This window comes from Rana temporaria, chromosome 1 (assembly GCF_905171775.1).
Source record: "Rana temporaria chromosome 1, aRanTem1.1, whole genome shotgun sequence".
Classification (NCBI taxonomy): domain Eukaryota; kingdom Metazoa; phylum Chordata; class Amphibia; order Anura; family Ranidae; genus Rana; species Rana temporaria.
The window spans coordinates 455,183,792-455,198,087 of record NC_053489.1 but is presented as its reverse complement, the minus strand read 5'-3'; the positions used below and the strand labels follow the sequence as shown (position 1 = coordinate 455,198,087).

Here is a 14,296-nt window from a genome sequence, read left to right as displayed (position 1 = left end):
TGTGTACGGGGCCTTATACATTAGCCCTGAAGAAGGGGGGAGCTTTTTTCTGACTTCACTGAATGTGATGCTCTTAACTGCTAAGCGTTTCAAAAAGTTATTTAGGCACTCATCTGCATGAAGGAAGGAAGGAAGGAAGGAAGGAAGGAAGGAAGGAAAAGAAAAGAAAGGAGGGAGAGAGGAAGGAAGGCAGGGAGAAAGGAAGGAAGGAAGGAAGGAAGGAAGGAAGGAAGGAAGGAAGGAAGGAAGGAAAACATGAAAAGGAAGGAAGGAAGGGAAAGACAAGAAAGAAAGGAGAGAAAGAAAGAAAAGAAGGAAGGGAGAGAGGAACGATAGGAGGGAAGAAGGAAGGAAGGAAGGAAATGCATGAAAAGGAAGGAAAGAAAGAAGGGAAGGGAGGAAGGGAGGAAGGAAGGAAGGAAGGAAGGAAGGAAGGAAGGAAGGAAGGAAGGAAGGAAGGAAGGAAGGAAGGAAGGAAGGGCATGAAAAGGAAGGAAAGAAAGAAAGAAAGAAAGAAAGAAAGAAAGAAAGAAAGAAAGAAAGAAAGAAAGAAAGAAAGAAAGAAAGAAAGAAAGAAAGAAAGAAAAAGAAAAAGGAAGGAAGGAGGGAAGGGAGAGAGAGAGAGAGGAAGGAAGGAAGGAAGGAAGGAAGGAAGGAAGGAAGGAAGGAAGGAAGGAAGGAAGGAAGGAAGGAAGGAAGGAAGGACAAGATATGTGGCAAGATAAGAAAGCAGCAATTCAATATGAATTAGGAATTAATTTACGCCATCTAAAACAGTTATATGATTAGGGTATATTCTTAAACTCAATGGGCCAGATTCACAAAGAGATACGATGGTGTATCTACAGATACACCATCGTATCTCTGACTTACACTGGTCCTATCTATGCGCCTGATTCATAGAATCAGATACGCATAGATAGGGCTAGATCCGACAGTGTTACAATGTGTTACCCTGTCGGATCTTTTTTTAAATTTAAAAATGGCGCCGGGGGCGTTCCCGCTGATTTACGATAAATAATATGTAAATCAGCGAGATACGCAAATTCACGAACGTACGTGGACCCGTCGCAGTGTTCTTACGTTGTTTCCGTAGCGGTTTTCCGTCGTATACTTACCCCTTCTTTTATCAGGCGCAGCCAATGTTAAGTATAGCCGGCGTTCCCACGTCGAATTTGAATTTTCCTACGTCGTTTGTGTACGCCGATTCACGAACACGCGCGCCGCAAGTCCCGCTCACGTCGCAACCACTGACGTCCTAGTGACGTCAGTGGGAGCAATGCACGCCGGGAAATTCCCCGGACGGCGCCTGCGGATTTAAATCGGCGCGGGAACGCGCCTGATTTAAATAGTACACTCCCCTAGCCACGGAATTTGAATTCCGCCGGGGGAGTTAGGATCCGCCGTCACAAGTTTGGAGGTAAGTTGTTTGTGAATTAGCCACTTGCCTCCTAAACTTGCGGGAGCGGATCTTAATTCACGTAGATCGAGCGGATCTATAGATCCGCTGCGCTACGTGAATCTGGCCCAATAGTTAGATTGTTTTGAAAGTTCTGAGATATTACAGGTTATACAGGTTATGGAATAAAAGTTTAACATGCCATTTATTAATACCATTGTTTTAGTTTAAACTGCCTTGCCCATGTCAGTTATTGTTAGGATATATGACACATGTAAATTCTAACTTGGTATAGAAAATATAACATAGATTACAGCCATATTTTTCATGACATATGTAGGTTGTTCTTCTTGCTTAGTAGTGCTTTAGTAAAGCATGGAAAGCTATAGAGGACTTATCAGTGGGGAAGAGTAGAAATCCTATAATTCAAATTGTACAATTGCTTCTCTACAACAAGGCTTGGCCAGCTGTGTCTGCTGGTGCCTCACAGACTTTTAGATCATCTCCTCACGACAACCATTTAGTATGTATGGCCTCCATTATAAAGAGCGCTACAAGACTATCCTGAGCAGTAGGGGGTGTTGAGGAGCCTATCCAGATACTCCAGAAGGTGCTCTAATTGCTGGACTTCTGCAGAGATGTAAAAGTCCAACAGAACACATGCAGGGACATTTTTCATTACATATATAGAGTGTTCTTTCTATTGCTCTCTCTGATAAAGCAAGTGATGCTCCAGATTGCAGGTCTAGCTTGAGATATTCAGGCCATTTCTAAAGCCCTACAGGGTAGTAATGAGGACCTCCTGCGGTCAGGGTCACTGATTACCGCACAGCAAGGTTTTCTAACTAGTTGAAAAATCTACCTGCATGAGGTGCCAATCCTTTTCCCTGCTATAGAGCAGAAGAAGAGATAACAACACACGTGTGTGACCACTGCTACCCTCAAATCCTTGATAAGGCTGGATTCACACCTGTGCATTTTTAGTGCTTTTTGCATTTTGCAGATTTGCACTACAGTCCATTTAACATGGTTTCCTATGGAACACGTTATTTAGTGCAAATCTGCAAAATGCAAAACGCACTAAAAATGCATAGGTGTGAATCCAGCCTTAAAGAAGCTTGTGGTAGTCATGTGACTAAAACAATGGAGGACAGATACGTATCTCCCTATAATTTGTTTCCAAACAGATATGTGTCCACCGATAACCAGCCTTGAGGACTTCAACCCTCCCTACCTGTAGTGACCCCAGCAGTTACCTTTACAAGGCCAAAACTTGGTTGTTTCGGGTCAGAGGACAGAAAAATGACCCATATTTTTACCAGGGGAAGAGAACGGAAAAATAGATTGTTCTCATTGGAGCAATTAATGATTTGTTGGCTGCCTATGATGAATTTCCCTTAAATAGTAATATTCTAAAATTGTAACACTAACAAAGGCACTGACAGAGACATCTGAAATCTGTTACTGTTCAATTACTGGCGTGCTGCTGGTATGCACTACTTTGTCCAAGATCCCCTTTATGTCAGAACAAATTCTAGGAAATCTACATTTTAACATTCCAGCAATACAAAAACAATATATAAAAAAAAAAAAAAACACTATTAGCAATAAGAATGGTTCATAAAACAAACATGAACGTGTCTACTTGTAATTCTGGAGTGGATGTGTCACAAAGACCAGACTTGGTATTCTCATCTCATCTCATTCACAGCCATAGACACAGCACTCTACAAATGTGCAGAGAACAGGACAATGCAAAGGCAGTACTGACTGAACAAGACTTTCCCAGCTTCCATAATGAGAGGCCAATATGTTCCCTACCCCCTGGTTCATATAGATGGGTGCATTCCAGAACACAATGAAAAAATACCATGATTTTCTATGGATACCGTTCACACATATGCAGTCTGAATGTGATGCGATTTTAAAAAGGATCCTGTGCGTCTTTTGTGCGGCGCAATGCAATTTGTAGCTCCATATAGTTTAATGGATACGGCATGCAAAAAGCATATACGTTCAAAGATAATGCCACTCCAGTGCGATTTGTGCAAGCTGAGTGAGAGAGAGACCAGGCCATAAATCCAAATTACAGCTGCATACAAATTGCATACGAAATGCATCAGAATTCCATAGCTCGCATCAAGTTGCACTGGACATGTTCCTTGAATGACCTAAAAAGTGAGATAACTTTTATAAAATATTCATGACATTGTTGCAAATTCCATAACATCAACTCTAGCCTGAAATCAGGTTTGGAATGCGCAGGTTTATGATGTAGCGGTCTGTATTTGGGACCTTTTTCTCAGGACCGGTTCACACTTATGCCAGTTCATAACGAATGTCAAAAACATTCTAAATTTGCATGTCATCCATAAAATCATTGGGCTGGATTCAGATACATTGGAGTATCTTTCGGCGCGGTGTATCGTATCTCAGATACGGTATGCCGCCGTAACTTAGGGCGCAAGTTCCGTATGCAGAAAGAACTTGCGCCCTTAGTTACGGCGGCGTAACGTCTGTGGTCCGGCGTAAGCCCGCCTAATTCAAATGGGGATGATGTGGGCGTGTTTTATTTAAATGAATGGTGACCCCGCGTATTTTAAGTTTTTTACGAACAGCACATGCGCCGTTCGTGAAAAAATCCCAGTGCGCATGCTCAAAATTAGGCTTTAGACGTGAACTTAACTTACGTACAGCCCTATTCGCGAACGACTTACGCAAACAATGTAAAATTTTCAAAACTCGACGCGGGAACGACGTCCATACTTAACATTGGCTACGCCTCATATAGCAGGGGTAACTTTACGACGGAAAAAGCCTAACGTAAACAATGTAAAAAAATGCACCGGCCGGTCGTACATTTCTGAATCGGCGTATCTACCTAATTAGCATATTCCTCGAGTAAATATACAGAAGCGCCACCTAGCGGCCAGCGTAAATATGCAGCCTAAGATACGACGGTGTAAGACACTTACGCCGGTCGGATCTCAGGGAAATTCTGGCGTATCTAGCTTTCTGAATACAGAAGGAAGATACGCCGGCGCTTCGTAGCACTTACGCGGCGTATCAATAGATACGCCGGCATAAAGGCTATCTGAATCCGGGCCACAGTTTTCAATGACAGTCGTTCACATACATGCGTTGCAATTCCTCTACGAATGGGATGCGAAAAAAAAAAAGGGTTTTGTGCGAGTTTACAGCGTTGCGTTGTGAATTTAGTCTCCATAGACATCAATGTAAATCGTTCTGGAATCGCATTGATGGTTCACATATGTGCGAATTCCACCACACTACTCTCCACAAAAAAACAGGAAATACACAGGAATACATTATGATTCCATTGGCTAGAAAATCAATTGCAGAATGTCCAACTCCTGAAATTTGCGGAAAAACCGTAGTAAATTCGCACTTCACACAGGACAAAAAGCAGAACAAATTTGCAGTGTGAACCGAGCCTCAAGCCTATATGTATACAGGTCTAGTGTAACTCATTTTTATTTGGCCACTTAGTAAGAACAATGTTGCAGTTAGACAATCAAATGGTTTTGTAGACTGTATGTCTCGAAGGCTCTAGTAATATCTCTGAGGCCTCGTACACACGACCGAGTTTCTCGGCAAAAACCAGCAAGAAACTTGCTGGGAGATATTTTTTTGCAGAGGAAACCGGTCGTGTGTACATTTTCGTTGAGGAAACTGTCGAGAAACTTGACGAGCCAAAAAGAGAGCATGTTCTCTATTTCCTCGACGGGAATGGAGAAACTTGCCTTGTCGAGCTCCTCGTCAGCCTAACAAGGAACTCGACGAGGAAAACCGATGTGTTTCGCCCGTCGAGTTTCTCGGTCGTGTGTACGAGGCTTAAGCTTGCGTTCTCAGGCCTGTGTACTTGATGTGGCCATGTCTACATCTATAATTTATACATTCATTTTACCAGGATTGACAACTTAATCCATATCCGTTCGGTTTTGGTTATCAACAGACCAACATTTCATCAACAGTACCCAGCATTGTTTACACCAGGGGTGCCCAACCATGTGGCCCGCGGAGCCCTCTGATGTGGCCCACAACCTCCTGCTTTGGAATATAATAGAATACTGTTATTAAAGGTAAGTTTATTACTAAAATCACAGGGTATATATGGGCATATCTGTTCTGCAGTGGTTACTGGGCTGCTTTTAAACTGATCCGCAGGTGCAGAGCAGTGCACCTGCAGGTTACCTGCACTGAGTCATAGGCCTCATACACACGGCCGGGTTTCTCGACAAAAACCATCAAGAAAATTGATCTTGCCGAGATTCCCGTTCGTGTGTACGAGGCATTCAGGTTTCTCTTCTGGAAATCTGGCCAGAATCTCGACGAGAAAAGAAGAGAACCTGCTCTCTTTTTTCTCGTCGAGATTCTTGTCGGCCTGTTTCCCAATGAGAAACCCGAGCGTGTGTATACTTACCTGTCGCTGTGGAAACCCATGCATGCTCGAAATGACCTTGACGCATGCGCGGTAGCTTCCACGGCATAGGTAGGGTGAAGCAAGATGGCGGCGAGGGCATCGAATGTGACGAGCGCATGCTCGTCATACGCAATGACGTCACCGCGTTCTTTCCTTTCAAGAGAACTCTGGCGGCAAGAGCTTCTTGCTAGAAATCTCGTCAGGGAAAACGACTGGTTTTTCCTGACGAGATTCTCGGACGTGTGTACGAGGCCATAGACTTCTATTACCTGCGAGTTTGGTGTGCTTTCTAAAAGTGCACCACACCTACACGATTTAATGGAAGTCCAAGGCAAAGTGCAGCTAACCTGCAGAAAAGCCACAGGTGAACTGTGATGTGGGTAAACAACAGTGCATCAGAATGAAAGCAGACTTAGGCCCCTTTCACACAGTCAGTTCGACCCAATCGGACCTCCATTCACCGCTAAGGAGAGGCAGATATAAAAAAACGTATGTCCGTTTACAAACGCCTACCTCCAATCCGATCCGCGAAAAAAAAAGGAGTAGAGTGGGTTCTATAGAGTAAAGTGGGCTACCATCCACCGGCTCTGCTCATTGTGCTCACGACCTGTTACCAAGTCGCTTAAGTGACCCTTGCTTTTCAAAAGGTTGGGCACCCCTGGTTTACACAGTTCTACTACCATCCTACTACCATGCTGGTGTTGCAATCTTTGGTGACCTTGGAACCCTACTTTTCCATCACTCCATGCCTGAAATACATACCAGAGCTGCATCAGCCTCTCAACAGAGTGTTACCAGGGTCTGCAGTTGGGATTTTAGACCTGTACATACATACTGGGATCAATTTAGACAGCAGCCAGTTAACCTGCCAGTAAGTCTTTGGAGTGCAGGAATATCCAGAGGAAACCCATGCAACCACAAGAACATACACTCACATAAGGATAGTGTTCTGGCTGGGATTCAAGCCAATAGAATCCGATATATGTTGGATATCCGATGAAGCTGACTTTCATCATTCTTGCCTACACACTAACAGACTAAATTCCAACCGTGCCAAAACGCGGTGACGTACAACACTATGAGGAGCCGGAAAAAATTAAGTTCAATGCTTCCAAGCATGCGTCGACTTGATTCTGAGCATGCGTGGATTTTTCTCCGATGGAGTTCCACACAGACGTTGGGAATTTACAGTTGTTTTTTTATCCATAGGAAAAATTTAAAACATGTTCTATTTTTTGGAAAAAAGACCGATGGGGCCCATACACGATCGGTTTGTCCAATGAAATAAACCGATTGTTGCTGATGGCCGCTAGATGGTGCTTCCATTGCGGCCGCCGTAGATTATGTAAATGAGGGGATACGCCGATTCACGAACGAACGCCAGTCCGACGCAGTACTTTTACGCCGTTTACGTAAGAGATAGGCCGCCTAAAGTTAGAGCTATGCTCTAGTGGAATAGTAATGTTAAGTATGGCCGCCGTTCCCGCCGCAAAATTCGAAATGTTTACGTCGTTTGCGTAAGTCGTACGCGAATCGGGATTTACTTTGTTTATGTCCACGTCGAAATCAATAGGCCCGTACGGCGTACTTAGCCGCAATGCGCACTGGGAAATGTAGTCGCCCGGCGCATGCGCAGTGACAAAAAACGTCAAAAACGTGAGGTCAAGCCTCATTACCATGATACACGCCCTCCTCCAAGTCATTTGAATTAGGCGCCCTTACGCCCGCTCGTTTGAGGCTACGCCGCCGTAGATTAGCAGGTAAGTAGATTGAAAATCACTACTAGCCTAGCTAATTTACGGCGGTGTAGCCTAAACAGGCTAGGCTACGCCGCCCTAAAGTTAATCCTATGTACCTGAATCTACCTAAAAGTTTCCATTTCCACCAGTGTTCAGAAATCCACACTTCTGACATATGCATATAATCAACAGCAAGAATTTAAATAACCACATAAAAAGTCATAATAAAAAATACCAGAACAACAACGACAGCATAGTATTAATAAAACTCATATTGATAAATAAAAGGAATACCAGAACAACAACGACAACATAGTATTAATAAAACTCATATTGATAAATAAAGGAATACCAGAACAACAACGACAACATAGTATTAATAAAACTCATATTGATTAATAAAGGAATACCAGAACAACAACGACAACATAGTATTAATAAAACTCATATTGATAAATAAAGGAATACCAGAACAACAACGACAACATAGTATTAATAAAACTCATATTGATTAATAAAGGAATACCAGAACAACAACGACAGCATAGTATTAATAAAACTCATATTGATAAATAAAAGTCGTAATGGTAAATAAAGCTACATTGGAAACTAAAAGAGTGCCAAAAGGCCATTTTGAGTTGCACGTGGTGAATCAGAATGCCAGTAAACTCACAGCACATCTTTCATTGCTACATCAAAACCAATACAACTAATGATCTCCTTTAATATTAACTTATTTTCAGCCAAATGTCATTCTTTGATGAGATGAGACAAAGAATAAACATTATCATCTATAAAGGACAATGAATCATTTCGTATGACACAGAGGATAACATCACATTGACTGACTGCATAAAGGTTCCCACAATTTAGAATGCATTTGTATGTAAAAGAAACCTCTTATAGCTAAACACTGCCAATAAGACATAATAAAGGACGGCACACCATCCCATATAGGTGCAGTATGTACAAAGAATCTAATTAGCAAGGGGTCTGTCATCATGCACTTAGGATATGAGATGTCATAATTCTGATGAGTGACTACATTCAGCAGTAAACATACTACTACCCTGCATACAACCGGTAGAACTTGTAATGTAAGTCATATAAATCAGTTCTTCCTGCTATGAATATCGACCAAGCATAAATCTCATATCAAAGAAAACATGTGCTGTGTTATGTACTAGGAATGCTTTCTGCAGGCAGCACCTATCAGAGAAGAGAGGAGAGTTTTAATGTCACATTTCACTGTTGGGAGGAACTTTGCTGAAGTGGAAACTCTCAATTTAGACCAATAAGCTGCTTACAGTAAAACCTTGGTTTGAGAGTAACTTGGTCTGAGAGCGTTTTGCAAGACAAGCAAAATGTTTTAATATATTCTGCCTTGATATACAAGCGATGTCTTGATATAAGAGCAGAGTCATGTCACAACAGAGTATAAAAGAGAAGAGAGGAGCCTCTAAGTGTAGCAATAGGTTACATTTAATGAAGGTACAACATTTAGAAACTTATTGCTACACTTAGAGGCGCCTCTCTTCTCTTTTATACCCTGTAAAAAAAAATGCTTTGATATACAAGTGCTTTGGATTACAAGCATGTTTCTGGAACAAATTATGCTCGCAAACCAAGGTTTTTCTGTATTTAAAAAAAACATTATCTGCTTTTAGAGTAGTTGCCCTTTTTTAATTATAGTGTTACTAAACCCAGGAGCCTGCATTCACTATATCTGGTCTCCCACAGTACACAGAACATTGAAATGCAATAGTTTCAGTAAATATAAACTGCTAAATACCTTTTCCCATCAGCAGTTAGAGCGGTCTTGTAACTTCTATCAGTGTCCAGCCAAGCACTGGTTAAATCTTATAGGAGGAGTTTTCTGACTGTCCTATGAGACCGCAAGACCCCTGACCCTCTGTCTGGACAGTGCTGATCACATGCATCCTCCCAAGGAAAAACAACCTCTCTAGCAATACACACTATACTGAGCATGTGCAGCCTGACACCATAGACTCTGTGCTATCAGGAAATTATTAGGGGACAGTGGAAGGAGGGGTGGATCCGAGAAGACAGGATCAAACAGCCTTTTTACACAGTGTGGAAAATTAACCCCTTAGGATCCACAGTGAGTATAACAACCATGCTTTACTGCAAATACAGTACTGTAGTGGGTTTAGTAACACTTTGAGAGTTCCTTTATATTTTATTTTTTATTTTTTATTGCTACTGACCAGAACCAGACTTCCCCTATTTTTGTTTGGACAAAACATAGATATATACTTAGACAATAAAAGTATATATATATATACACACACACACACACACACACACACACAAAAAGATGTATAAATGTAAAAAAAAACGGCGCGGCTATTCGTTTATAGCCGCTCCGTCGCGATCGCTCCCCGGAGCTGAAGAACGGGGAGAGCCGTATGTAAACACGGCTTCCCCGTGCTTCACTATGGCGGCGCATCGATCGAGTGATCCCTTTTATAGGGAGACTCGATCGATGACGTCAGTCCTACAGCCACACACCCCTACAGTTGTAAACACACACTAAGTGAACACTAAATGTTACAGCGCCCCCTGTGTTTAACTCCCAAACTGCAACTGTCATTTTCACAATAAAGAATGCAATTTAAATGCATTTTTTGCTGTGAAAATGACAATGGTCCCAAAAATGTGTCAAAATTGTCCGAAGTGTCCGCCATAATGTCGCAGTCACGAAAAAAATCGCTGATCGCCGCCATTAGTAGTAAAAAAAATGAAAAAAAATAAAAATGCAATAAAACTATCCCCTATTTTGTAAACGCTATAAATTTTGCGCAAACCAACCGATAAACGATTATTGCGTTTTTTTTTACCAAAAATAGGTAGAAGAATACGTATCGGCCTAAACTGAGGAAGAAAAAAATTTTATATATGTTTTTGGGGGATATTTATTACAGCAAAAAGTAAAAAATATTGAATTTTTTTCAAAATTGTCGCTCTATTTTTGTTTATAGCGCAAAAAAAAAAAAACGCAGAGGTGATCAAATACCACCAAAAGAAAGCTCTATTTGTGGGGAAAAAAGGGCGCCAATTTTGTTTGGGAGCCACGTCGCACGACCGCGCAATTGTCTGTTAAAGCGACGCAGTCCCGAACTGTAAAAAACGCTTGGGTCTTTAGGCAGCATATTGGTCCGGGGCTTAAGTTGTTAAAATGGACCACTTTGTCTTTTATTCTGCTGTCACTATCCTATACTTCTATCTGCGTTTTGGGTGCCGTTAACAATGTATTGGCACATGCAGCAAATCGCAAAGGCAGTGTGTTTTGAACGCGGTGAGGGAAACACACACGGAACGTGCCTTTTCGTTCTGGTGTGAACCGCCCTTTTACCTTAGTGTTGACTACAGTGCTAAAAGATATGCCATGTGGAACTGAGACATCGCTAAAACGATCGCTCTGGTATTAGGTAGAAAAATGACTGGCGATCACATGTTTAAATTGGTAAAGCCCTTCCATATACCCAATGAAATTACTGGCCTCTGGAGATAGACAGGGATGAAACCAATCCTCCCACATAAGTTGTATATGTTTATCTGCAGTCTTCTCTTCTCTACTTCCTTTCAAAATGTATAAGCTGGTCTGATAGTTCAGAAAAAAGGGGGTGGAGAGCTGAAGGCACACTTTGCAGATCTCAGTGGGGAGAGTTCTGAGAGGTGATTGGGTGGAAGGGACACACAGTAACATGCTGTCAATAACAAGCTGTGTGCTAGAGATCCCTCCCCGTCACCTTTTTTCTCTTGGTGTTAGAAAGTGACTCATGCTGATAGCAGAGGAAGGAGGCAGCATACAGACATAACACTTAATGCTCTTAGTTGAAACACTATAGATGGATTAGTTTTCTTCATATTTATACAACTTTAATAAGAGATCCTTCTTCACTCCAAAGCATTTTAGGGGGGCGGGGCCTGTCACGTGACTCATGTGGACTGACAGCTGTCAGCTTGGAGTTACTTTGCTGTCACCTCTCTTTAAAGGCCAGAACAAAGCAATGCACTGAGTGTAAATCACTGATCACCAAAGCCTGCCACACTGCACCAGATGTAAGCCAGCAGCTCTCATACTTTACTATATCTTGGAGGACTGCGGATTTCTGTCCCGGGCTCCCTCCACATCCCTCCAGATGACTGTCACTCTGCACTACACACTGGAGCTGTCATCACACTGCTCATCACTCATCTACCTGTCAGCTGTCAGCAGGTCACCACCGATCCACCTGTCATCGGGTCACCACCTATCTACCTGTGCGCTGTCATCAGGTCCCAAACCGATTCACCTGTCAGCTGTCAGGTCACCACCGATCCACCTGTCAGTTGTCATCAGGTCACCACCGATCCACCTGTCAGTTGTCATCAGGTCCCCACCGATCCACCTGTCATCAGGTCCCCACCGATCCACCTGTCAGTTGTCATCAGGTCACCACTGATCGCTCACTAATCCACCTGTCCCACAGGACCCGATCGGCGACCCCACATCACCCCAGGCAGGCCCCCCAATGCCAGGCCTGCCGCACTCACCTGGAGGAGGCACGCTGTGTATAGGACAGTAAGTATCCAGACTGGCAATGGTAAGTTACCTTTGCAGTGTAGGTGAGATGTCTCCTGTCAATGGTGTCCCCCGATCGCCGAGCTGTCAGTAAAGGATCCCGATTAGCAGCCAGCGGCTTGGCAGCTCTAGTTGATGATAGTAATGCTCCTCATGCCAGGGCTTTCCATGCCAAGTCTTCCCAGCCTGCTAGTTGTGAAGTGGACGGATTGGTGGCCTGGCAGGCAGCTGATTGTGAAGGGGAAGAAGAGGAGCTGGAAGGAGGAGGAGGAGGAGGAGGAGAGGGAGGCCGGCCTCACTCACTGACATTACACACCGATGTCAAGGCAGAGTTGCCACCTCCTCAAGATCAGCCTCTCCTCCCTCTCTCCCTGCATGGCCAGCCTTCTTCCCTCGTAGCTTTATTGACAGGACAGGCAGAGGAATGCAGCTAGGAGGAGGATGGGAAATGCTGTACAGGTACAAAACAAGGCAATGACAGGACACATGTCACAGCAATCCAGCTGCAGGATCTTTACTCCCCCTTCCCTCCCTCCCTCTTCTTCCCTGCAGCAATACACATCATCACTGAGAGTCCTGGGGAAAGGGCTGCTAGGGCTCCCTACCATACACATGGGTTACTACTAGGGCTCCCTCCTCTACTATACATAATGGTCACTACTAGGGCTCCCTCCTCTACCATACACAATGGTCACTACTAGGGCTCCCTCCTCTACCATACATAAAGGTCACTACTAGGGCTCCCTCCTCTACCATACACAATGGTCACTACTAGGGCTCCCTCCTCTACTATACATAATGGTCACTACTAGGGCTCCCCTCTCTACTATACACAATGGTCACTACTAGGGCTCCCTCCTCTACCATACACAAAGGTCACTACTAGGGCTCCCTCCTCTACCATACACAAAAATCACTACTAGGGCTCCCTCCCCTACCATACACAAAGGTCACTACTAGGGCTCCCTCCTCTACCATACACAAAGGTCACTACTAGGGCTCCCTCCTCTACCATACACAATGGTCACTACTAGGGCTCCCTCCTCTACCATACACAAAGGTCACTACTAGGGCTCCCTCCTCTACCATACACATGGGTTACTACTAGGGCTCCCTCCTCTACCATACACAAAGGTCACTACTAGGGCTCCCTCCTCTACCATACACATGGGTTACTACTAGGGCTCCCTCCTCTACCATACACATGGGTTACTACTAGGGCTCCCTCCTCTACCATACACAAAGGTCACTACTAGGGCTCCCTCCTCTACCATACACATGGGTTACTACTAGGGCTCCCTCCTCTACCATACACAATGGTCACTACTAGGGCTCCCTCCTCTACCATACACAAAGGTCACTACTAGGGCTCCCTCCTCTACCATACACATGGGTTACTACTAGGGCTCCCTCCTCTACCATACACAAAGGTCACTACTAGGGCTCCCTCCTCTACCATACACATGGGTTACTACTAGGGCTCCCTCCTCTACCATACACATGGGTTACTACTAGGGCTCCCTCCTCTACCATACACAAAGGTCACTACTAGGGCTCCCTCCTCTACCATACACATGGGTTACTACTAGGGCTCCCTCCTCTACCATACACAATGGTCACTACTAGGGCTCCCTCCTCTACCATACATAATGGTCACTGCTAGGGCTCCCCTCTCTACCATACACAAAGGTCACTACTAGGGCTCCCTCCTCTACCATACACATGGGTTACTACTAGGGCTCCCTCCTCTACCATACACAAAGGTCACTACTAGGGCTCCCTCCTCTACCATACACATGGGTTACTACTAGGGCTCCCTCCTCTACCATACACAATGGTCACTACTAGGGCTCCCTCCTCTACCATACACAAAGGTCACTACTAGGGCTCCCTCCTCTACCATACACATGGGTTACTACTAGGGCTCCCTCCTCTACCATACACAAAGGTCACTACTAGGGCTCCCTCCTCTACCATACACATGGGTTACTACTAGGGCTCCCTCCTCTACCATACACATGGGTTACTACTAGGGCTCCCTCCTCTACCATACACAAAGGTCACTACTAGGGCTCCCTCCTCTACCATACACATGGGTTACTACTAGGGCTCCCTCCTCTACCATA

The 14,296-nt window shown here is 44.0% G+C and overlaps 1 protein-coding gene across 1 annotated transcript in view; it reads right to left on the bottom strand.

Annotated features, from left to right (window-relative positions):
- CCSER1 (coiled-coil serine rich protein 1) overlaps positions 1-12,512 on the bottom strand; it is a 1,156,365-nt gene extending 1,143,853 nt beyond the window's left edge. Inside the window, 1 exon segment of the mRNA XM_040327888.1 lies at positions 12,202-12,512. The gene's annotated coding sequence lies outside the window, so the exon portion shown is untranslated.
- Between the last annotated feature and the right edge of the window lie 1,784 nt (positions 12,513-14,296).